The sequence below is a fragment of the Mus musculus genome, chromosome 8 (assembly GCF_000001635.26).
Source record: "Mus musculus strain C57BL/6J chromosome 8, GRCm38.p6 C57BL/6J".
NCBI classification, from domain to species: domain Eukaryota; kingdom Metazoa; phylum Chordata; class Mammalia; order Rodentia; family Muridae; genus Mus; species Mus musculus.
The window spans coordinates 5,110,207-5,135,535 of record NC_000074.6 but is presented as its reverse complement, the minus strand read 5'-3'; the positions used below and the strand labels follow the sequence as shown (position 1 = coordinate 5,135,535).

The window sequence follows — 25,329 nt, the reverse complement described above, 5'->3', positions numbered from 1 at the left end:
GCAGACATTCTGGAAATCAATTTTGTGGTTTATTGGGAAATTGTGAATATTTCTGCCTCAACACTTAGCTCTACCACTCCTAGGCATATACACAAAAGATACTCCACCATGCCACAAGGATACTTGTTCAGCTATATTCATAGTAACTTTACTTGTAATATCTAGAAACTAGAAACCACCTAGATGGCCTTCAGCTGAAGAATGGATAAAGAAAATGTGGTTCATTATACAATAGAATACTGCACAGTGGTTATAATAAAAAAAAAAATAAGGGTGTCTTTAATTTCACAAGCAACATATCATCCTCATTGAGGTAACCCAGACCCAAATGATCATGCATGCTATGTACTCACTTTCAAGTGGATATTAGCCAAAAAGTACAAAATAGCCATACTATAATCAATAGACCCAAAGAACCCAAATTACAAGGATGGCCTAAGGGATGATTGTTGAATCTTTCTCAGAAGGGGAAATAAAATAGATATCGGAAGGGGAAGGAAGGAGAGAACTTGATGAGAAAGAGGATTTGGAAGGGGCAGAGGAATCTCTAGGATCGGCCAGAGACTTGGAATGGAGGAGGCCCAGGTGAAGACTCAAGCTGAGACTCCTAGCAATGGGGGATATGGATCCTGAAGTGGACACTTCCCATAGCCAAGCAGGACTTCCAGTGAAGGGATAAGAGCAAGAAACCCACAAAACCTCAGACCTAAAATGTGTCCTGCCTACAACATTTGCAGGGACAATGATAGAGCAGAAATAGAGGGAATGGACAACCAATGACTGTCCCAAATTAAAACCTATCAAAAGGTCTTGTGTAAGGCAAATTTTTAATTATTTTTATTAACAGGTAACCACATAATTTAAATTAATGAGCAAGTAACTGTATCTTAACTTCCAAAAGGTTTCCCTTTCAATTACAACATACCACATTTAATAGCTTCAGTCTGATCTCTTTTTTTTTCACTACTTCCACTACCCATGCAACAAAGCACTTAATATACTAAAAGGGATTATTCATTTCAAAAAGAAATAACAATCAACTATATTTGTATTGTAACAAATATGAAAATACACCATATGTGGTATTTATAAGTAATACACTATTATGTTAAAAAAAATAGTTCTTCAACTATACCATACATAGGATTTCCTATTCATGATAAATGTCATATGTTTCATGCTGCTGAAAATTCACTGAAAAGGACTCCACATCCACAGGCAGGTAATGGAGAGAAGTAGCAGGTCTAAATATTTTAGAACCGCTTTACTCATCATTAATTGCGTGTACTATTTTTTACCCATTATGCTCACTTAATTTGAAAGAAGCTTCCTTCTGCACCCATACTTCCCATTCCTAGTGTGGAGCTCATATCATTGTTTGCCATTCATTTTCTTTGCCCCATGTTCATGAATCCTGTGACCCACATGGTCTCCTACTGAGCATGGTCACTTCCAACTGAGGCTAGCAGCAATGAGATACACTGTATGGAAAGTTGAAAGTCAAAGAGGTCAAAAAGGAAAATAGATGTATAATCCATAAGAGGTAAGAGATTTCCCTAGCCTTGGAAATGGCTTATAATACCCTGCTCAAGGGAAAAGATGATGTCACTGTATTGTCCTTAGAAATATTGCTTAGTGACTCACCACTATTAAAAACTGACCCAGTTTGTGTAGCAAGCCTATTCTTAGGTTACCAAAATGGACAAATAAAATTCCACTGAAGTAATAAGGAAGGAATTCCCTTGGTAACTTGTGGAAGACATTTATTTGTAAAAGATCAGATGTTCTATAAAAGACCAATGTTACATTGACATGTATGGGACAAATTTGGTTAGCTAGTTCTTAATGGTTAAAGATTTTACTTTCCTCCTTTCTCCAGAAGGTGACTATTTTTGCCTTGACATGCCCACCCCACCCCACCCCCAGCCATCTCAAGTTACTCAAGTTATCTATCTAGCTTATCAGAAATGAAATTCAATATTTTTGTCTCAAGAAACAAGTATGCAATTTGATAACTGCTTCTCTCATAGCTTCTGGATATGTTGTGTATTCCTGGAGGAACAGCTTAGTCCCATGCTCAGCAGATGGCTTCCAAACAGAATGCAGTCATGAGTTCTCTTCTGAATCCATTTCACTAATGAGAACTGTATCCAGACAGAGCTGACTCAGAGGTTATGTGCCCTAGATCTTGAATGTCACTCCAAACAAATGCCCAATAGCCGAGAGTCCATTTATTGTGGAGACAATTGTATTTGTGCCCATTGTAGAGCTGCAGGCAAAGTCTAGCAATATGACAACAGAAAGAAATAAAATTCTTTATTTTATACATCCTACTTTTATTCCTGGAAAACTAACAAGGCCAAATAAATGCACAGCAAAGGATTCCTGAAGCTATTTTGATATTTTGTACACACAGCTTCTTTGTAAACATCTATTGTAAAGATTAAATCTTAAAACCATGTATTCATTCTAAACACTATTTATTAATGCCTGTCTAATGGTTTTAGGTAACAACTATGTCTAAATTTTGCTTAAATATCTATGACTTGCATGTTAAATCACTAAACTTTTTGCTGTTAGGTTTTTCTAAACTAGTTGCCTTTACATATTCCTTTCCCTATTTTTATTTTATAAGCTAACACTAACTCCAGACTATGTGCCTTCAAGCAACTTACTTCACCTTCTCTATCTAATGATTTTCTTTTCCCTGTAAAATTAAGCTACAACAGATGCTCCCCTTAGAGATTGTGTTCATATTTTGGAAGCTAGTGCATGAAGTGAGCATAGTCCCACACAGTTGTAAGATGCTGTATCACCATCAGGAGAAAGGAAAATCTCAGGCTACATGTCTCTTGATGTTAGCTGCAGGCTTATCATATATAGCATTTATTATGTTGAGATATACTCCCTCCATGAATAGCCTCTCCATGACTTTCATCAGCAAGGAATATTGGGTTTTGTTAAGTTTTTTTCTATATCACTAATTATTCCTATATTTGAATATATTTGTGATATGTAGTATTTATTAATACACATATATTAACTACCTCTGCATCTCTGAAGTGAAGCTAACTTGATCATGATGAATGAGATCATTTGACGTGATCTTGCATTTGGTTTGCCATTATTTTACTGAAAATGTTTAGATCTGTGTTCATGAGGGATATCAGTCTGCAATTTTGTTATCTTGGGTCTGTAGTATTAGAAATATGAGTATCATCTAATTAACACTAGGTAAGTGGTGGCTGTCATTATAACCTAGTACCCAACAGGAGAATGTTCCACGTATCTGCATTTGTTACATGCTTTTCCCACTCAACCTTTCACCATAGACATTCCCATTATTAGCTCTGTTCTCTACAACCATCCAATCATGTTCACATGAGAGTAAAGACTGTATTACTTTATGTTCTGCAAAGAAGGAAAGAACCCGACAAGCAGAAGTACCCATAAATACTTGTCAGATTGAGTTGGAAATTATATTGTATGGAAATATCTTTATATTTACATTACATTTTTTATTTGAAATTTTATTACTACTGTCAATGTCATATCTTTTCCTTTTTCTTTTATACTCCTCTTATTAGCAGTAAACAATATTCTAAGTAAGTTTGGCCTATATACTGAAAACCAGAGATAAGTGATTAGAGAAAGAAGGAGTAAGTATTTTCAGAAGTAAGTTCAATAGAACCTCATGGCCTTGGGTAATGCCATAAAACACCAGGTTGTAGTACCACTGAAATAAAATGAAGATAAAAATGTAAGATTATTTTATTATTCTTTGACACTATATATTTCCTTTGATTATTACTAAAACAGCTTTGCAAGAATTGTTCCTCTTGAATTGATGGATTAGAAATTTATTTCTAAATGTCACTGTATTAGAAAGTGCCTAATTAAGGAATAGGGTGGCAACATACAAGCATAGCCCTTAAGGTTGATTAATCTGGTTACCATAGGACAGGGTTCAAGGAAGCCTCCTTTTTTTTTTTTAATTTTTTTTTCTTTCCATTTTTTATTAGGTATTTAGCTCATTTACATTTCCAATGCTATACCAAAAGTCCCCCATACCCACACACCCCCACTCCCCTACCCACCCACTCCCCCTTTTTGGCCCTGGTGTTCCCCTGTTCTGGGGCATATAAAGTTTGCGTGTCCAATGGGCCTCTCTTTCCAGTGATGGCCGACTAGGCCATCTTTTGATACATATGCAGCTAGAGTCAAGAGCTCCGGGGTACTGGTTAGTTCATAATGTTGATCCACCTATAGGGTTGCAGATCCCTTTAGCTCCTTGGGTACTTTCTCTAGCTCCTCCATTGGGAGCCCTGTGATCCATCCTTTAGCTGACTGTGAGCATCCACTTCTGTGTTTGCTAGGCCCCGGCACAGTCTCACAAGAGACAGCTACATCTGGGTCCTTTCAATAAAATCTTGCTAGTGTATGCAATGGTGTCAGCGTTGAGATGCTGATTATGGGGTGGATCCCTGGATATGGCAGTCTCTACATGGTCCATCCTTTCATCTCAGCTCCAAACTTTGTCTCTGTAACTCCTTCCAAGGGTGTTTTGTTCCCACTTCTAAGGAGGGGCATAGTGTCCACACTTCAGTCTTCATTTTTCTTGAGTTTCATGTGTTTAGGAAATTGTATCTTATATCTTGGGTATCCTAGGTTTTGGGCTAATATCCACTTATCAGTGAGTACATATTGTGTGAGTTCCTTTGTGAATGTGCTACCTCACTCAGGATGATGCCCTCCAGGTCCATCCATTTGGCTGGAATTTCATAAATTCATTCTTTTTAATAGCTGAGTAGTACTCCATTGTGTAAATGTACCACATTTTCTGTATCCATTCCTCTGTTGAGGGGCATCTTTGACACTATATATTTCCTTTGATTATTACTAAAACAGCTTTGCAAGAATTGTTCCTCTTGAATTGATGGATTAGAAATTTATTTCTAAATGTCACTGTATTAGAAAGTGCCTAATTAAGGAATAGGGTGGCAACATACAAGCATAGCCCTTAAGGTTGATTAATCTGGTTACCATAGGACAGGGTTCAAGGAAGCCTCCTTTTTGCTGTCTTTTTTACACACACTCCTTTAATTTCTTCTTCTACCATGTAAGATACAAGAAGTCTTTAACAGGTGCTACCTGACATTGGACTTCCCCAATTGCAAGAGACAAATATGCTTCCATTATGAACTATTCATGCTCTGATATTTTTTACTACACGAATACCACATTAAGATGGTCCACATGGAGTTTAAAATTCTCTACTGTCTCACTGTAAATGCATATTTTTAATTTGAGTAATGAAATCTGGCATAAACATAGAAAGTAAATGCTAGTAGATCTTTAGTCTTCCCCAACTTTGTGTCTTGGTCTCTGTAATTTCTTTTCCAAATCTGAAACTTCTTTTCTAAAAGTTGAAAAAATGGAAAGCAAGAGATTTACTGTAAATATAATTGTGTACTGGGACTTTGTAGTCAATATTTTAAGTACAAAGCTAGATATATGTGATGCTTTAGCTTCCTTTCAAGAAGAACATCTGAAAAAAATGTACTATTCAAACTGCTACATTTTTAAATTTGTTTTGAGTAAGAGTCACAATCTGTAACCCAAGCTGGACTGCAACCAACTCTGTAGCTCAGGCTATCATGATAAACATGAATATAAAATACATGATAAACAGAAAAACTCTGATGTTTTTCTTTGTTTTCAGATATTTTAGAAAAATATTTAAGAAAAGAGAGAGGGAGAGAGAAAACTATTGAAGAAAAGAGTGAGGAAGGGTGGGGACTGCCGATTCTGTGGGAGGAGGAGACTTTGAACTAATTTATACAACACTGGTCAAGGTCCAGGGTTGAGTCTATATAAGGAAAGTAATGTGGGCAGTTCATGCTTTCAAGAGCTCCAATAAAGCTATTGAATGTGTTAAAATGTGTGCTTTTCACTAAACTAACAGTCCTATATTTGTTGGTTATAAAGGCAGTGGCATTTAAGGAAACTGTACAGGTTCAATGACCAAAAGGCTAAATGTGTCAGAAGCTCTGTGACCTGTGCCTCACATAGCACATCCATGGAGGAGGGCGAGATGACAGGTTAGGTAGAACTGAAAAAGATACCTGGAAAACTGCACCATGCATCCTTTTAAAAGATCAGTAAGCTTGGAAACTATTATTTTAGTCATTGCCCATCTTATTATTTCACTAATTCTCTTTTTATTATTTATTTAACTTACATCCCAATCATAGCTACCCCCCCTTCTGCTGCTCCCAGGTACTCCTTCTTACTCTCCCCTTCTCACCCATATACTTCTCCTCCCCTTTTCCTCAGGAAGGTGGAGGCCTCCCATGGATAGCAACCAACCCTGGCATATCAAGTTTCAGTAAGATTAGGTACATCTTCTACTGAGGCGAGACAAGGCAGGACAGCTAGGCAAAATATATCCAAAGTCAGGCAATTCAGAGATAGCGCTGCTCCTACTTTAGGAGTCCCACATGAAGATCCAGCTGTACAACCCTTACATGTGTGCAGAGGGCCTAGATCTGTCCCATACATGGTCTCTGGTTAGCATTTGATTCTCTATGTGCCCAAGTTACTAAATTCTGTAGGCTTTGTTGTAGTGTCCTTGACCTCTCTGGTTCCTTCAGTTCATCCTCCCAATCTATACAGGATTCCTCAAGTACCTATTAATGTTTGGCTGTGGGTTGTTGTGTCTCTTTCTATCAGTTTCTTGGTGAAGCCTCTCTGAAGGCAGACTAGGCTCCTGTCAGCAAGTATAGCCGAATATCACTAATAGTGTCAGGGGGTGGGCTCCTTCACATGGCATGGGACTCAAGCTGGGCCACTCATTGGTTAGCCCCTCCCTCAAATTCTGCTCCATCTTTTTTCCCTGCACATCTTGTAGTCAGGACAAATTGTGGGTCTAAGGTTTTCTGCCTGGGATAGTGTCCCAATCCCTTCATTGAAAATTGTGCCTGGTTACTGGAGATGGCTGGTTGAGGCTCCATATCCCCCATTGCTAGAAGTCTTAGTTAGAGTCATCATCATAGAATCCTGAAAGTTTCCACTGTCCTACATTTCTAGCTCATCCTAGAGTTGCAGCCCCAATACAGTTGGCTTTCCTAGTGCTTTCTCCCTTCACTCTTCTCCCACCTCATTCCTCCTATTCACAATCCCATCACCTTTCCCTGAAAGGTCCACTTCCTTCATCCACTCCCAATGGATCTATTTCCTCTTCTCTGTGAGTTTAAGCACACACACACACACACACAGAGGCTGTTTTTATTACTTAGCTTCTTTGAGTCTGTGGTTTGTTGGACAGTAATCCTGTGTTTTATGGCTGATATCCACTTTAAGTTAGTACATACTATGATTGTCTTTCTGGATCTGGATTATCTCACTCAGGACAATCTTTTCTATCTCCATTCACATTCCTGAAAATTTTCATGATATCATTGTTTTTAATGGCTGAGTAATACTCCATTGCGTAAATGCACCACATTTTCTTTATCCATTTGTACTGGTTAGTTTTGTGTCAACTTGACACAAGTTGGAATTATCACAGAGAAAGGAGCTTCGGTTGGGGAAATACCTTCATGAGATCCAGCTGTAAGGCATTTTCTCAATTAGTGATCAAGGGGCAAGGGGCAAGGACCCCTCGTGGGTGGGACCATCTCTGGGCTGGTAGTCTTGGGTTCTATAAGAAAGCAAGCTGAGAAAGCCAGTGGAAACAAGCCGGTAAAGAACATCCCTCCATGGCCTCTGCATCAGCTCCTGCTTTCTGACCTGCTTTAGTTCCAGTCCTGACTTCCTTTGGTGATGAACAGCAGGATGGAAGTGTAAGCTGAATAAACCCTTTCCTCCCCAACTTGCTTCTTGGTCATGATGTTTGTGCAGGAATAGAAAGCCTGACTAAGACACCATTCTTCAGTTTCAGGCCATATATGTTGTTTCCACTTTCTGGCTATTATGAATAAAGCAGCTATGAACATAGTTGAGCAAATGTACTGGTGGTATAGTGGACCCTCTGACTATATGCTCAGGAGTGGTATAGCTGGGTCTTGAAGTAGATCTGTTCCCAATCTTCAGAACCACCAAACCGATTTGCAAAATGATTATACAAGTTGCACTTCTACCAGCAATGAGGAGTGTTCCCTTATTCTACATCCTCATCAACCTGAGTTTTTGCTTTTAATCTTATCTATTAGCATGGGTGTGATATGTAATTTGAGTGATTTTAATCTTCATTTCCCTGATGACTAAGGATGTCGAATATTTCCTAAAGTGCTTCTCAGCCATTAGAGATACCTCTGTCAAGAATTTTCTTCTTATATCTGTACTCCATTGGTTTTGTATTTTGGTTATTTGGTTTGTTGATATCTAGTTTAATTGAGTTATTTATATATTTTGCATGTCAACTTTATGTCATATGTGAAGTTGGTGAAAATCTTTTCGAATTCTGTAGGTTGCCATTTTATACTTTTTTTTTCAATTTTTAGTTATTTCACTATCTTTATTTTAATTTTAAAATTTTTTTATTTTTAATTTGTTTTACACTCCATATTCCATTCCCTGCCCCCCATCTGCCCTCCATCTGCTCCACATCACATACCTCTTCCCCACCCTACCCCATCACCATGTGGATGCTCCCAACCCCCATCCCACCTGACCTCTAAACACCCTGGGGCCTCCAGTCTCCTGAGGGTTAGGTGCATCATCTCCGAATGAACACAGACCTGGAAGTTCTCTACTGTATGTATGTTGAGGGCCCCATATCAGCTGTGTGTGCTGTCTGTTTGTTGGTCCAGTGTTTGAGAGATTTCAGGGGTCCAGATTAATTGAGACTGCTGGTCCCCCTACAGGGTCATACTTCTCCTCAGCTTCTTTCAGCCTTCCCTAATTCAACAACAGGGGTCAGCTGCTTCTGTCCATTAGTTGGATAAAAATATCTGCATCTGACTCTTTCAGCTGCTTGTTAGGTCTTTCGGAGGACAGTCATGATAGATCCCTTTTTGTGAACACTCCATAGCCTCAGTAATAGTGTCAGACCTTGGGACCTCTCCTTGAGCTGGATCCCACTTTGGACCTGTCACTGCACCTTCTTTTCCTCAGGCTCCTCTGCATTTCCATGCCTGTAATTCATTCAGAGAGGAACAATTATAGGTCAGAGATGTTACTTTGTGATGGTAAACCCATCCCTCACTTGATGCCCTCCCTTCCTGCTAGAGATGGGCTCTATAAATTCTCTCTCCATACTGTCTGGAATTTCATCTAAGGTCCCTCCATTTGAGACCTGGGAGTTTCTCACATCCCAGGTCTCTGGTGCTTTCTGGGGAGTGCCCCCAACCTCCTATTTCCTGAGGTTGCCTGTTTACATTCTTTCTGCTAATCCTCATGGTTTCCATTCTTTTCCCTCACCTAAAACCAGATCAGGTTTCCCTCTCCCTCCAACTCCCCCACCAACCTGTCCACTTTCCCTCCCAGGTCCCCCCTACCTCCCCATTTGTGATTACTTTCTTCTCTCCCCCAAGTGGGACTGAGGGGTCCTCACTTAGGCACTTCAGTTTGTTGAGCTTTTTGAGTTCTGTGGAGTGTATCTTGATTATTCTGTAACTTGTTTTTGGTTTTGCTTTTTTATTTTGTTTTGTTTTGTTTTGTTTTTTCTAATATCTACTTATTAGTGAGTACATACCACACATGTCCTTTTGGGTTTGAATTACTTCACTCAGAATAATATTTTCTAGTTCCATCAATTTGCCTGCAAAATTCAGGATGTCCTCATTCTTAATAGCTGAGTAGTATTCTACTATGTAAATGAACCACATTTTCTGTATCCACTCTTCTGTTGTGGGACATCTTGGTTGTTTCCAGCTTCTGGTTATCACAAATAAGGCTGCTATGAACATAGTGGAACATGTGCCCCTTTAAGGCATCTTTTGGGTATATTCCCAAGACTGGTATAACTGGGTCTTCAGGTAGATTTGTTTCCAATTTTCTGAGGAACCTACAGATTGATTTCCAGAGTGGTTGTACCAGTTTGAAATCCCACCAGCAATGGAGAAGTGTTCCTCTTTCTCCATATCCTCTCCAACATGTGTTGTCACCTAAGGTTTTGATCTTAGCCATTCTGATTATTGTAAGGTGGAATCTCAGAGTCATTTTGATTTGCATTTCTCTGGTCACTAAGGACTTTGAACATTTCTTTAGGTGCTTCTCAGCCATTTGAGATTTCTCAGTTGTGAATTCTTGGTTTAGTTCTATACCCCACTTTTTGATTGGGTTGTTTGGGTTTTTGGTGATTAACTTCTTAAGTTCTTTATATATTTTGGATATTAGCCCTCTATCAAATGTGGGGTTAGTGAAGGTGTTTTCCCAATCTGAAGGTTGCTGATTTGACTTATTGACTATGTCCTTTGCCTTACAGAATCTTTCCAGTTTCATTGGATCCCATTTATCAATGCTTGATCTTTGAGCATGAGCCATTGGAGCTCTGTTTAGGACATTTTCCACCATGCCAATGAGTTCCATGCTCTTTCCCACTTTCTCTTCTACTAGATTCAGTGTGTCAGGTTTTATGTTGAGGTCATTGTTCCACTTGGACTTGAGCTTTGTACAAGGTGAAAAATATAGTTCTAGTTTCATTCTTCTACATACAGACAGCCAGCTAGACCAGCACCATTTATTGAAGATGCTTGCTTTATTCCATTGTATATTTTTGGTGTCTTTGTCAAAGATCAAGTGGCCATAAGTATGAAGTTTTATTTCTGGGTCTTCAATTCTATTCCATTGATCAACAAGTCTGTCTCTGTAGCAATACCATGAAGTTTTTATCATTATTGCTCTGTAGTAAAGCTTGAGGTCAGAAATGGTGATTCCCACAGCTGTTCTTTTATTGTTAAGAATTGTTTTCGATATTCTGGGTTTTTTGCCTTTCCAGATGAATTTGAGAATTGCTCTTTACATGTCTTTGAAGAATTGTGTTGGGATTTTGATGGGTATTGTGTTGAATCTATAGATTGCCTTTGGTAGAATGGCCATTTTACTATGTTAATTTCTTGTCAGTGCCCTTTGCCTTACAGTTTTTCAGTTTTTTGAGGTCCTATTTTATAATTATTGATCTTAGTGCCAGAGTTGTTGGTACTCTGTCCAGGAAATTGCCCCCATGTGTTAATGCATTCGATCAGATTTAGTGTATTTAGCTTTATATAGAGGTTTTTGATTCACTTGAACTTAACTTTTATGCAGGGTGGCAGATATGAATCTTTTTGCATTCTTCTACATGCAAACATCAAGATTTACCAGCACCATTTTTTGAAAATGATTTCTTTTGTCCATTGTATATTTTTGACTTTTTGTCAGAAATCCAGTGTGGATTGGTGTGTGGACTTACTTCTGGTTCTTTGATTCAATTCGATTGATCAACTTGTCTGTTTTTCGTTAGTTCCATGCACTTATTAATATTATTGTTGTTCTGTAATACAGCTTGAAGTCAGGAATGGTAATACCTGCAGAAGTTCTTTTATTGTTTAGAATTGTTTTCAGCTATCATTGATATTTCTGTGGGTTTTTTCTACATGAAATTGAGTACTATTGTTTCAATGTATGTAAAGATTTGTGTTGGAATTTTCATGTGAATGTCATTAAATCTGTATATTACTTTTGATAGGTTGGCCATTTTTATTATGTTAATCCTACCAATCAATGACCATTGGAAAATTTTCCATCTTCTGATATCTGATATTTCATTCTTCAAAGATTTGAAGTTCTTGTCATACATGTCTTGCACTTGCTTGATTAGAATATTTTACCTCAATATTTTATATTATTTATGACTATTGTGAAGGATGTTCTTTCACAAATGTTATTCACAGCCTATTTATTGTTTCTAGAAAGGAAAGCTACAGATTTTTTTTAGTTAATTTTGTATTTAGCCACTTTGCTGAAAGCCAGGTGAAGCAATCCAGTCAGCAGTAACTCTCCATGACCTCTGCATCAGCTCCTGCATCCAGATTCCTGTCCTTTCTTTTTTTTTTTTTTTTTTTTTTGAATATTATCTTTTCTTTTTTTTTTAATTAGGTATTTTCCTCATTTACATTCCAAATGCTATCCCAAAAGTTCCCCAGACCCTCCCTCCTACTCTCCTACCCACCCACTCCCACTTCTTGTCAGTGGTGTTCCCTCATACTGAGTCATATAAAATTTGCAAGACCAAGGGGCCTTTCTTCCCAATGATGGCCAACTAGGCCATCTTCTGATACATATTCAGCTAGACACACAAGATGCAGGGGTACTGGATAGTTCATATTGTTGTTCTACCTATGGTATTGCAGATCCCTTGAGCTCCTTGGGTACTTTCTCTAGTTCCTCCATTGGGGGCCCCATGTTCCATCTAATAGCTGACTGTGAGCATCCACTTCTGTGTTTGCCAGGCCGCGGCACAAGAGCCAGCTACACCAGGGTCCTTTCAGCAAAAGCTTGCTGGTACATGCAATGGTGTCAGGGTTTGGAGGCTGACTATGGGAAGGATCACCGGGTATGGCAGTCTCTAGATGGTCCTTCCTTTTGTCTCAGCTCAAAATTTTGTCTCTGTAACTCCTTCCATGGGTGTTTTGTTCCCAATTCTAAGAAGGGGCAAAGTGTCCATATTTTGGTGTTCATTCTTGTTGAGTTTCATGTGTTTTGCAAATTGTATTTTGTATCTTGGGTATTCTAAGTTTCTGGGCAAATATTCACTTATCAGTGAGTATATATTGTGTGAGTTCTTTTGTGATTAGGTTACTTCACTCAGGATGATGCCCTCCAGGTCCATCCATTTGTCCAGGAATTTCATAAATTCATTCTTTTTAATAGCTGAGTATCACTCCATTGTGTAAATGTACCACATTTTCTGTACCCATTCCTCTCTTGAGGGGCATCTGGGTTCTTTCCAGCTTCTGGCTATTATAAATAAGGCTGCTATGAACATAATGGAGCATGTGTCCTTCTTACCAGTTGGAACATCTTCTGGATAAATGTCCAGGAGAGGTATTGCTGGATCCTCCAGTAGTACTATGTCCATTTTTCTGAGCAACCGCCAGATTGATTTCCAGAGTGGTTGTACAAGCTTGCAATCCCACCAACAATGGAGGAGTGTTCCTCTTTATCCACATCCTCAACAGCATCTACTATCGCCTGAATTTTCTATCTTAGCCATTCTAAATGGTGTAAGGTGGAATCTCAGGGTTGTTTTGATTTGCATTTACCTGATGATTAAGGATGCTGAACATTATTTCAGGTGCTTCTCAGCCATTCAGTATTTGTCAGGTAAGAATTCTTTGTTCAGCTCTAAGCCCGATTTTTTAATGGAGTTATTTGATTTTCTAGAGTCCACCTTCTTGAGTTCTATACATATATATATATTGGATATTAGTCCCCTATCTGATTTAGGATTGATAAAGATACTTTCCCAATCTGTTGGTGGCCTATTTGTCTTATTGATGGTGTCTTTTGCCTTACAGAAGCTTTGTAATTTTATGAGGTCCCATTTGTCAATTCTCAATCTTACAGCACAAGCCATTGCTGTTCTATTCAGGAATTTTTCCCCTGTGCCCATATCTTCAAGGCTTTCCCCCACTTTCTCCTCTATAAGTTTCAATGATTCTGGTTTTATGTGGAGCTCCTTGATCCACTTAGATTTGACCTTAGTACAAAGAAATGGGAATGGATCAATTCGCATTCTTCTACATGATACTGCCAGTTGTGCCAGCACCATTTGTTGAAAATGCTGTCTTTTTTCCACTGGATGGGTTTAGCTCCCTTGTCAAAGATCAAGTGACCATAGGTGTGTGGGTTTATTTCTGGGTCTTCAATTCTATTCCATTGCTTTACTTGTCTGTTGCAATACCAGTACCATGCAGCTTTTATCAAAATTGCTCTGTAATAAATCTTGAGGTCAGGCATGGTGGTTCCACCAAAGGTTCTTTTATCATTGAGAAGAGTTTTTGCTGTCCTAAGATTTTTGTTGTTCCAGATGAATTTGCAAATTGCCCTTTCTAATTCGTTGAAGAATTGAGTTGGAATTTTGTCCATTTCATCCAGGTTGTCCAGTTTTGTTGAATATAGCCTTTTGTAAAAGGATCTGATGGTGTTTTGGATTTCTTCAGGTTCTGTTGTTATGTCTTCCTTTTCATTCCTTATTTTTTTAATTAGGATGCTGTCCCTGTGCCCTCTAGTGTGTCTTGGTAAGGGTTTATCTATCTCGTTGATTTTCTCAAAGACCTAGCTCCTAGTTTGGTTGATTCTTTGAATAGTTCTTCTTGTTTCCACTTGGTTGATTTCACCCCTCAGTTTGATTATTTCCTGACATCTACTCCTCTTGGATGAATTTGCTTCCTTTTGTTGTATGGCTTTTAGATGTGTTGTCAAGCTACTAGTGTTTGCTCTCTCTAGTTTCTTTTGGAGGCATTCAGAGCTATGAGTTTGCCTCTTAGAAATTTTTCTTTGTATCCCATAATTTTGGGTATTTTGTGACCTCATTTTTATTAAACTCTAAAAGTCTTTAATTTCTTTCTTAATTTTTTCCTTGACCAAGGTATCACTGAGTAGTGTGTTGTTCAGTTTCCATGTGAATGTTGGTTTTCTATTATTTATGTTCTTATTGAAGATCAGCCTTAGTCCATGGTGATCTGATAGGATGCATGGGACAATTTCAATATTTTTATATCTGTTGAGGCCTGTTTTGTGACCAATTATATGGTCAATTTTGGAGAAGGTACCATGGGGTGCTGAGAAGAATGTATATCCTTTTGTTTTAGAATAAAATATTCTGTAGATCTCTGCTAAATCCATTTGTTTCATAACTTCTGTTAGTTTCACTCTGTCCCTGTTTAGTTTTAGTTTCTACTATCTGTCCATTGATATAAGTGGTGTGTTGAAGTCTCCCACTATTATTGTGTGAGGTGCAATGTGTGCTCTGACCTTTACGAAAGTTTCTTTAATGAATGTGGCTGCCCTTGCATTTGAAGCATTGATATTCAGAATTTTAGAGTTCCTCTTGGAAAATTTTACCTTTGAGGAGTATGAAGTGCCCCTCCTTTTCTTTTTTGATAACTTTGGGTTGGAAGTCGATTATATTCGATATTAGAATGGCTACTCCAGCTTGTTTCTTCAGACCATTTGCTTGGAAAATTGTTTTCCAGCTTTTCACTCTGAGGTAATATCAGTCTTTTTCCCTGAGATGGGTTTCCTGTAAGCAGCAAAATGTTGGGTCCTGTTTGTGTAGCCAGTCTGTTAGTCTATGTCATTTTACTGGGGAATTGAGTCCATTGATATTAAGAGATATTAAGGAAAAGTATTGTTGCTTCCTATTATTTTTGTTGTTAGAGTTGGCATTCTGTTCTTGTGGCTGTCTTCTTTTAGATATGTTGAATGATTACTTTCTTGCTTTTTCTATGACATAGTTTCTGTCCTTGTTTTTTTTTTTTTTTCTGTTATTGTCCTTTGAAGGGCTGGATTCGTAGAAAGATAATGTGTGAATTTGGTTTTGTCGTGGAATACTTTGGTTTCTCCATCTATAGTAATTGAGAGTTTGGCCGGGTATATTAGCCTGGGCTGTCATTGTGTTCTCTTAGTGTCTGTATAACATCTGTCCAGGATCTTCTGGTTTTCATAGTCTCTGGTGAAAAGTCTGGTTTAATTCTAAAGGCCTACCTTTATATGTTACTTCACTTTTTTTCCTTACTGGTTTTAATATTCTATCTTTATTTAGTGCATTTTTTGTTCTGATTATTATGTGTCTGGAAGAATTTCTTTTCTGGTTCAGTCTATTTGGAGTTCTGTAGGCGTCTTGTATGTTCATGGGCATCTCTTTCTTTAGGTTTAGGAAGTTTTCTTCTATAATTTTGTTGAAGATATTTGCTGGCCCGTTAAGTTGAAAATCTTCATTCTCATCTACTCCTATTATCCGTAGGTTTGGTCTTCTCATTGTGTCTGGGATTTCCTGGATATTTTGACTTAGGATCTTTTTACATTTTGTATTTTCTTTGATTGTTGTGCCCATGTTCTCTATGGAATCTTCTGCACCTGAGATTCTCTCATCCATCTCTTGTATTCTGTTGCTGATACTCACATCTATGGTTTCAAATTTCTTTCCTAGGGTTTCTATCTCAAGCATTACCTCACTTTGGGTTTTCTTTATTGTGTCTACTTCCCTTTTTAGGTCTTGGATGGTTTTGTTCAATTACATCACCTGTTTGGTTGTGTTTTCCTGTTTTTCTTTAAGGACTTTTACCTGTTTGGTTGTGTTTCCCTGTTTCTCCTTAAGGACTTGTACATCTTTAGCAGTGTTCTCCTGTATTTCTTTTTTTTTTTTTTTTTTTTTTTTTTTTTTGCTTTTTGATATCCAGTATTTTATTCACCCTAGTCAGTTTCAACAATGATTACATTTTGCTTCAAGCATATTCAAATCTTAAAATAACAAATTTGAATTGATAATTATTCAAGATTCTGTCACTGTTTTAATGGTATTTCAAAACAACAACAAAGTCACAGAATTACGTACATATTTTAAATCTGGTATAAGGCAGAAGAAACAACTACCAACAAGAAAACCACCACTACCACCACCATCACCACCACCACCACAACAACAACAAAACAAAAACTACTTGTATACCCTAAATTCCCTGCAAATATCTGCAAACTTAAGGTTGTGGTACAACGGTGCTTTAATACTTGAAACAACAGTTTACAGAGATGGAAAATAAATTGACTTTTTTTATTAGATAACAATGTGTATGTTAGCCCTTGCTAAAGATGTCCTTGATGCCCAGGTGGTTGCTCTGAAGTTCTGTTGAGCCTGCTGCCTCTCCCTTTATCTCCTGGGCGCTCAGCACACATGCTCTCTTCTATGGTCACCTTCACCATGGCTTCTGGTGCCCTTTCTTCCCTTCTGCTCTTCACTAGGGCTCCAGTGTGGCCGGCTCTTCACCTCCCTGTGCTTCTGAAGGTAAGGACTCCTGCTTCCACTTCGCTGGCTGCTCTAAGCCCGGCTACGTCTCTGACTTCAGATTCCCCGATTTCTGTCAGACCCTTTCTTCTCTGGACTGTGCCAGTGGCTTCTGGATGTCTGGTCAGAAGCAGAATGGACCCACATGCTATTCTCCCCAGAGGTCTCTTGTTTTGGAAACCTTAATTTGTCCTGGACTTTTCCCCTGTCACTATGACTGCTGGAAAGTTCTTCGTAAAGCATGTTCTTAGACTTGTCCTCCTTACAGTCACTGGATTTACTTTCAGAACATTTGATTTTCTTCTTTTACTTTCTCTTCTCTTTCTCTCTTTTCTTTGTTATCACTCTCACTGCTGCTATCTGATGTCTCGGAGGAGGAGGAAGAGGAAGGGGATTTGTTTTTACGTTTTTTGTGTTTATTTTTGCTCTTCTGTAACTTCTTCTTTTTCTTATCACTTTTCTTTTTCTTTTCTTTTTTTTTTTTTTTCTTTTCAAGTCTATCCAATTTCCTGAGGAGCTTCTGCTTCTGCTTGGTGGTGGGCGACTTTAAGAATTCAACTTCAGGGTCTTCTTCACAGTCACTTCCGACATAGTCCTGTGATGGATCATTTGTGGTCTAGTTTCTCCCCAGTACATTTCGTTTCAGTGCAAACCCACTGTTTCTCATCTCCGCTATTAGATCCGAGGCATGCATCGACGTCCCTGAGCCACAATAGGAACTGAACTTGCATTGATTCCAGAAAGACCAAACAAGGGACACTCTCGATCTGTGTTCACGTGGCCCCACTTGTGACATTTAATACACCTTACATTTCGAACCTGAATACCAAAGGGCTGATCTCTGATGTTCATGTCATCTTTGGCATATTTTTCTCTCAGAGTGCCTTTCTGCCATTCAAACTTGTACTCGGTCTCTCCTTCCGTTTCTTCTTTCTCTTTGTTTTCTTTCTTAACTCCTGGCGGGGCCTCGTACATGAAATTCAGGCCATTTTTCACATGCTCATCTCCCATGAGCAATCTGTTATCATACGACTCCTGCTCTTTAAGGTACTGTTGCATTAATTCTTCTTGTTTCTTTTTATCATACGATATTTTCTGTTCTGCCATCCATACCTTCTTGATGTTGGATTTGGACACAGGATGGAAATCCTTCTTACACATGAAATTGGTGAATGACTTCCCCATCTTGGCGTCTGAGTCGGAGAAGCCAACCGCTAGGTCTTCTCGGAATGTAAACAAACTCTGGGAGCTTCACCGGAACTGCTTCTCCTGTATTTCTTTAAGTGAGTTATTAAAGTCCTTCTTGATGTCCTCTACCATCATCATGAGATATGCTTTTAAATCCGGGTCTAGCTTTTCAGGTGTGTTGGGGTGTACAGGACTGGCTGAGGTGGGAGTGCTGGGTCTGATGATGGTGAGTAGTCTTGGTTTTTGTTAGTAAGATTTTTCCATTTGCCTTTAGACATCTGGTAATCTCTGGAATTAGTTGTTATAGTTGTCTCTGGTTAGAGCTTGTTCCTCCCGTGATTCTGTTGGCCTCTAACAGCAGTCCTGGGAGACTAGATCTCTCCTGAGTTTCAGTGGTCAGGGTACTCTCTGCAGGCAAGCTCTCCTCTTGCAGGGAAGGTGCACAGATATCTGGCATTTGTACCTGCCTCCTGGCAGAAGATGAAGGCCCAAAAGAGGGCCTGTCCCAGAAGCTGTGTAGCTTCTGTTGTCAGCACTGTCACCTACACAGTCTAGTCTCTGAGAAATTCTGGACCAGGGATGGCTCCCCCAGGTGCTCCAGCAAAGCCCTCCCAGATGGGGTGGACACATCTCCTCTGGCAGGGAAGATGCCTGGATGTCTGGAGTTGAAACGGGGCCTGCCCCAGAAGCTGTGTGGCTTCTGCCTTTCCCAGAAGCTGTTAGCTTCTGTAGTCCACACTCTCACCTGCACAGACTAGTCTCTTAAGGATCCGGGGACCAAGATGGCTTTCCCAGGAGGTTCCTGTCCTTTTATAGTTACAGTACTGACTTCCTTTGGTGAAGAAAGCAATGTGGAAGTGTAAGCTGAATAACCCCTTTTCTCCCCAACTTGCTTCTTGGTCATGATGTTTCATTGCATCAATAGAAATCCTGACTAAGACAAAGAGGCACTGCAGATATCTCAGGTGCTTGCTGATTAGGAAAAAGGAAGCTGAACCTGTAATCTAACCAAGGCTATGTCACATTCCACAAGTAGTGCGGATAGGCAGATGGATGAGGGTTGAACTCCCTAGACAGGTCAGAGGTAAATCCCTGTGGACAAAGGGAATCTACCAATTTGCACAGACGTTATAAGGCTATATGGACAAGAGTAGAATTTGACCTTAATTAGCAGGGCAACATTCCTTTTGTTTCTATTTTGTAGAATAATTTGTTAAGTATTGGTGTTTGCTCTTCTTCAAAAGTCTGTAGAATCCTCTGCTAAAGCCATTTGACCCTAGGCTTTTGGGGGTCAAATGGGGGGGGTAGATTTTTTTAATGACTGCCTCTATTTCTTTAGGGGTTATAAGACTATTTAAATTGTTTGTTCTGACCCAGATTTAATTCTGGTATGTGGTATCTAATTTAAAAAGCACCTATTTTGTTTAGATTTTCCAATTTTGTGGGGTATAGGTTTTTGAAGTAAGACCCAAGGATTCTTTAAATTTCCTAGATATCTAGGTATCTGTTATTATGTTCCCCTTTTAATTTCTGATTTTGTTAATTTGAAAATTTTATTTCTGCCTTTTAGTCATTTTGGCTAAAGGTTTATCTATATTGTTTTTGTTTTTGTTTTTCCTCAAAGAATCAACTCTGTATCCATTCTTCTGTTGAGGGACATCTGGGTTCTTTCCAGCTTCTGGCTATTATAAATAAGGCTGCTATGAACATAGTGGAGCATGTGTTCTTATTACCAGTTGGAACCTCTTCTGGGTATATGCCCAGGAGAGGTAGTACTGGATATTCCGGTAGTATTATGTCCAATTTCCTGAGGAATCTCCAGACTGACTTCCAGAGTGGTTGTACAAGCTTGCAATCACACCAACAATGGAGGAGATGTCCTCTTTCTCCAAAACCTCACCAGCATCTGCTGTGAGGAATTTTTGATCTTAGCCATTCTGACTGCTGTGAGGTGGAATCTCAGGGTTGCTTTGATTTGCATTTCCCTGATAATTAAGGATGTTGAACATTTTTTCAGGTGCTTCTCAGCCATTCAGTATTCCTCAGTTGAGAATTCTTTGTTTAGCTCTGAGCCCCATTTTTTAATGGGGTTATTTGAATTTCTGGAGTTCAGCTTCTTGAGCTCTTTGTATATATTGCCTATTAGTCCCCTATCAGATTTGGGATTGGTAAAAATCCTTTCCCAATCTGTTCATGGCCTTTTTGTCTTATTGATAGTGTCTTTTGCCTTACAGAAGCTTTGCAATTTTATGAGGTGCTTTTGTCAATTCTTGATCTTACAGCGCAAGCCATTGCTGTTCTGTTTAGGAATTTTCCCCCTGTGCCCATATCTTCAAGGCTTTTCTCTACTTTCTCCTCTATTAATTTCAGTGTCTCTGGTCTTACGTAGAGATCTTTGATCAACTTAGACTTGAGCTTTGTACAAGGAGATAAGACTGGATCAATTCGCATTCATCTACATGGTAATGCTATCTTTTTTTCCACTGGATGGTTTTAGCTCCCTTGTCAAAGATAAAGTGACCATAGGTGTGTGGATTCATTTCTGGGTCTTCAATTCTATTCCATTGATCTACCTGCCTGCCATTGTACCAGTACCATGCAGTTTTTATCACAATTGCTCTGTAGTGCAGCTTAATGTCAGGCATGGTGATTCCACCAGAGGTTCTTTTATTGTTGAGAATAGTTTTTGCTATCCTATTTTTCCAGATGAATTTAAAGGATGGACTATCCAGAGACTACCCTACCCGGGGATCCATCACATAATCAGCCACCCAACTCAGACACTATTGCATATGCCAGAAAGATTTTGCTGAAGGGACCCTGTTATAGCTGTCTCATATGAGGCTATGCCAGTGCCTGGCAAATACAAAAGTGGATGCTCACAGTCATCTATAAGATGCAACACAGGGCCCCCAATGGAGAAGCTAGAAAAAGCACCCAAGGAGTTAAAGGGGTCTGCAACCCTATAGGTGGAACAACTATATGAACTAACCAGTACCCCCAGAGCTCGTATATCTAGCTGCATATGTAGCAGACGATAGCCTAGTCAGCGATCACTGGGAAGAGAGGCCCCTTGGCATTGCAAACTTTACATGCCCCAGTATAGGGGAATGCCAGGGCCAAGAAGCAGGAGTGGGTGGCTAGGGGAACAGGGTGGAGGGAGCGTATAGGGAATTTTTGGGATTGCATTTGAAATGTGTATAAAAAATATCTAATATGAATAAATAAATAAACAAATAAATAAATTAAAAAAAAAAAGAACCAACTCTGCTTATCCCCGAGAAAGGAGATAACTCCTGGTGCCCACAGGGCTCTGGGAATGAAGGCAGTGTTGTGGACCATGAAGTGCAGAAAAAAAAAAGGTGTATTTTGCCACTATTAAGTGTACTTTAGGGAAACCATCATGGAAACTCTTAATATAAAGAAGCATTTATCTCAGGCAAGATTACAATTTCTGAAGTTTGAAGCAGAGTGTGGAGAAGAGACTGCCCCACCTGAAGACCCAACCCATATACAATCACAAAACCCAGACACTGTTGTGGATGCCAACAAGTGCTTGCTGACAGGAATCTGTTATAGCTGTCTCTTGAGAGGCTCTGCCAGTGCCTGCACAAAACATCATGACCAAGAGGCAAGTTGGGGAGGAAAGGACTTATTCAACTTAAACCTTCAAAATGCTGTAGTCAGGAAGCAGAAGGTGATGCAGAAGCAATGGAGGGATGTTTCTTACTGGCTTGCTTCCCCTGGCTTGCTCAGCCTGCTCTCTTATAGAAGCCAAGTCTACCAGCCCAGGGATGACCCCACCCACAAGGGGCTCTCCCAGCCTTGATCACTACTTGAGAAAATGCCCCACAGCTGGATCTCATGGAGACACTTCCCCAACTGAAGCTCCTTTCTCTGTGCTAATTCCAGCCTGTGTCAAGTTGACACACAAAACCATCCAGTACAGATGGGATAAGGGGTTTTCAGAGGGGAAACCAAGAAATGGGATAACATTTAAAAGGTAAATAAAGGAAATGTTTAATAAAAAAATAAAAAATAAAAATTCCAAAATAATATTCTGAAGTGGAGTTTTTGTTTTGTTTTGTTATTTCAGTTCTTACTACATCTGAGAAATTTTGTTCTTTTTGTTAGATTCTCAGAAAGAGAAAGAAATTCACAAGGAAGACTTCCAAATGTAAGCCTTTCTCCTTTTGAAAATAAGATCATCAGGTCCTTTTGTGGCTAGCTATATAGTGGTCCCACCCCTCTCTGTGTGGAGACAGATACTTATTCATTTTGGAAATGCATACATGAAACAAAGCTTAAGAATTCCCAAAATGTTTCACATGGTATTGTCAGCTTTAGTCATTTTATACTTGGGTTAAAATACCATGTCCTAAATTACAGAGACAGTAACGATATTTACTCTTAGTCTATCTATATAAAAGTCAACATCTGAGCATTAAATTACATATCTCATTCCTCTGTAATCTCTAATCTAATCTATAATTTTATAACCTTATATATATATTCATATGCCTTATATATCATACCAATGTGTTATTTGAAAGAGTCGAAATGAGTTGAACAGATATCTATAGAACATTTCATCCCAAAACAAAAGAATATACCTTCTTCCCAGGAAATATTTTTAACAAAATCATTGAAGAATATTCTCCTAACCACTTATCAGTGAGTACATATTATGTGAGTTCTTTTGTAATTGGGTTACCTCACTCAGGATGATACCCTCCAGGTCCATCCATTTGCCCAGGAATTTCATAAATTCATTCTTTTTAATAGCAGACTAGTACTCCACTGTGTAAATGTACCACATTTTCTGTATCCATTCCTCTGTTGAGGGACATCTGGGTTCTGGATATTATAAATAAGGCTGCTATTAAATAGTGGAGCATGTGTCCTTCTTACCGGTTGGAACATCTTCTGGATATATGCCCAGGAGAAGTATTGCTGGATCCTCCAATAGTACTATGTCCAATTTTCTGAGGAACAGCCAGACTGATTTCCAGAGTGGCTGTACAACTTGCAATTCCACCAACAATGGAGGAGTGTTCCTCTTTCTCCACATCCTTGCCAGCATCTGCTGTCACCTGAATTTTTGATCTTAGCCATTCTGACTGGTGTAAGGTGGAGTCTCAGGGTTGTTTTGATTTGCATTTCTCTGATGACTAAGGATGCTAAACATTTTTTCAGGTGGTCCTCATTCATTCGGTATTCCTCAAGTGAGAATTCTTTGTTTAGCTCTGAGCCCCATTTTTTAATGGGGTTATTTGATTTTCTGGAGTCCACCTTCTTGAGTTCTTTATATACATTGGATATTAGTCCCCTATCTGATTTAGGATAGGTAAAGATCCTTTCCCAATCTGTTGGTGGCAAAACACATGAAACTCAAGAAGAATGAAGACCAAAGTGCAGTCACTTTGCCCCTTCTTAGAATTGGGAACAAAACACCCATGGAAGGAGTTACAGAGACAAAGTTTGGAGTAGAGACGAAAGGATAGACCACCTACAGACTGCCGCACCCGGGAATCCATCCCATAATCAGCCTCCAAACGCAGACACCATTGCATACACCAGCAAGATTTTGCAGAAAGGACCCTGATATAGCTGTCTCTTGTGAGGAGATGCCAGTGCCTGGCAAACACAGAAGTGGATGCTCACAGTAAGCTATTGGATGGAACACAGGGCCCCCAATGGAGGAGCTAGAGAAAGTACTCAAGGAGCTAAATGGGTCTGCAACCCTACAGGTGGAAAAATAATATAATATGAACTAACCAATACCCCCCAGAGCTCCTGTCTCTAGTTGCATATGTAGCAGAAGATGGCCTAGTTGGCCATCATTGGGAAGAGAGGCCCCTTGGTCTTGCAAAATTTATATGCCCCAGTATAGGGGAATGCCAGGGCCAAGAAGTGGGAGTGGGTGGGTAGGGGAGTGGGGGGGGGGGGACTTTTGCAATAGCATTTGCGATATAAATGAAGAAAATTCCTAATTATATATATATATATATGTATATATATATATATATATATATGAAAGACAGAAAATTCTCCTAACCTAAAGAAGGAGAGGCCTATAAGTACAAGAAGCTTACAGAGCTCCAAATATATTGAATCAAAAAGAAACTCCCTCTGCTACATAATAATCATAACACTAAACATATAGATCAAAGAAAGAATATTAAAAGCTGCAAAGGAAAAATTCCAAGTAAGATATAAAGTCATACCTATTACAACTATACGTGACTTCTCAATGGAGACACTAAAAACCAGAAGGACTTAGACAGATGTCTTGAAGACTCTAAGAGACTACAGATACCATCCCAGACTACTATACCCAGTAAAAGTTTAATCACCATAGAGGAAGAAAACAAGTTATTCTATGACTAAGCCAAATTTGCACAATATCCATAAAAAAATACAGCCCTACAGAAGATACTAGAAGAAAAACTCCAACCCAAGAAAGTAAAGAATACCCATGAAAACATAGGAAATAAATAATCTCACACCAGAAAAATCAAAAGGGAAACACACAGACACATTATACCATTACAATTACCAACAACAACAAAATAAAAGGAAATAACAATCATTGATTATAATATCTCTGAATATCACTGAACTCAAACCCTTAATAAAAAAATGCAGGCTAACAGGACAGATGTGAAAACAGAATCCACTTCTGCTATGTACAAGAAAAACAACTCAACATCAAAGATAGGCATTACCTCAGAATAAAGGGTTAGAAAAAGATTTTCCAATCAAATGCAACAAAGGAACAAGCTGGTGGAATCATTCTGATATCTATAAAGTAGACTTCCAAAATTAATCAAAAGTGATGGGAAGGATACTTCATACTCATCACAGGAAAATCTACCAAGGTAACTTCTCAATTTCAAATATTTATACTTCAAACATAAGGGCATCCACATTTGTAAAAGAACCATTACCAAAACTTTGAACACCATACAATAATAGTGAGAGACCTCAATATCCTATTCTCACCAATGGGACAGTCAACCAGACAAAAACTAAATGGAACAATAATTGGGTTAACAGACATTACGACTCAAATGGATCTAATAGATATCTGGAGAAAATTTGACCCAAACACAAAAGAATATAATTTCTCAGCACCCCATGGTTTCTCC

General features: G+C 38.9%; 1 pseudogene; it reads right to left on the bottom strand.

The window, feature by feature from the left end:
- Positions 1 to 16,676: 16,676 nt before the first annotated feature.
- On the bottom strand, positions 16,677 to 18,255 carry Gm5605 (predicted gene 5605; annotated as a pseudogene).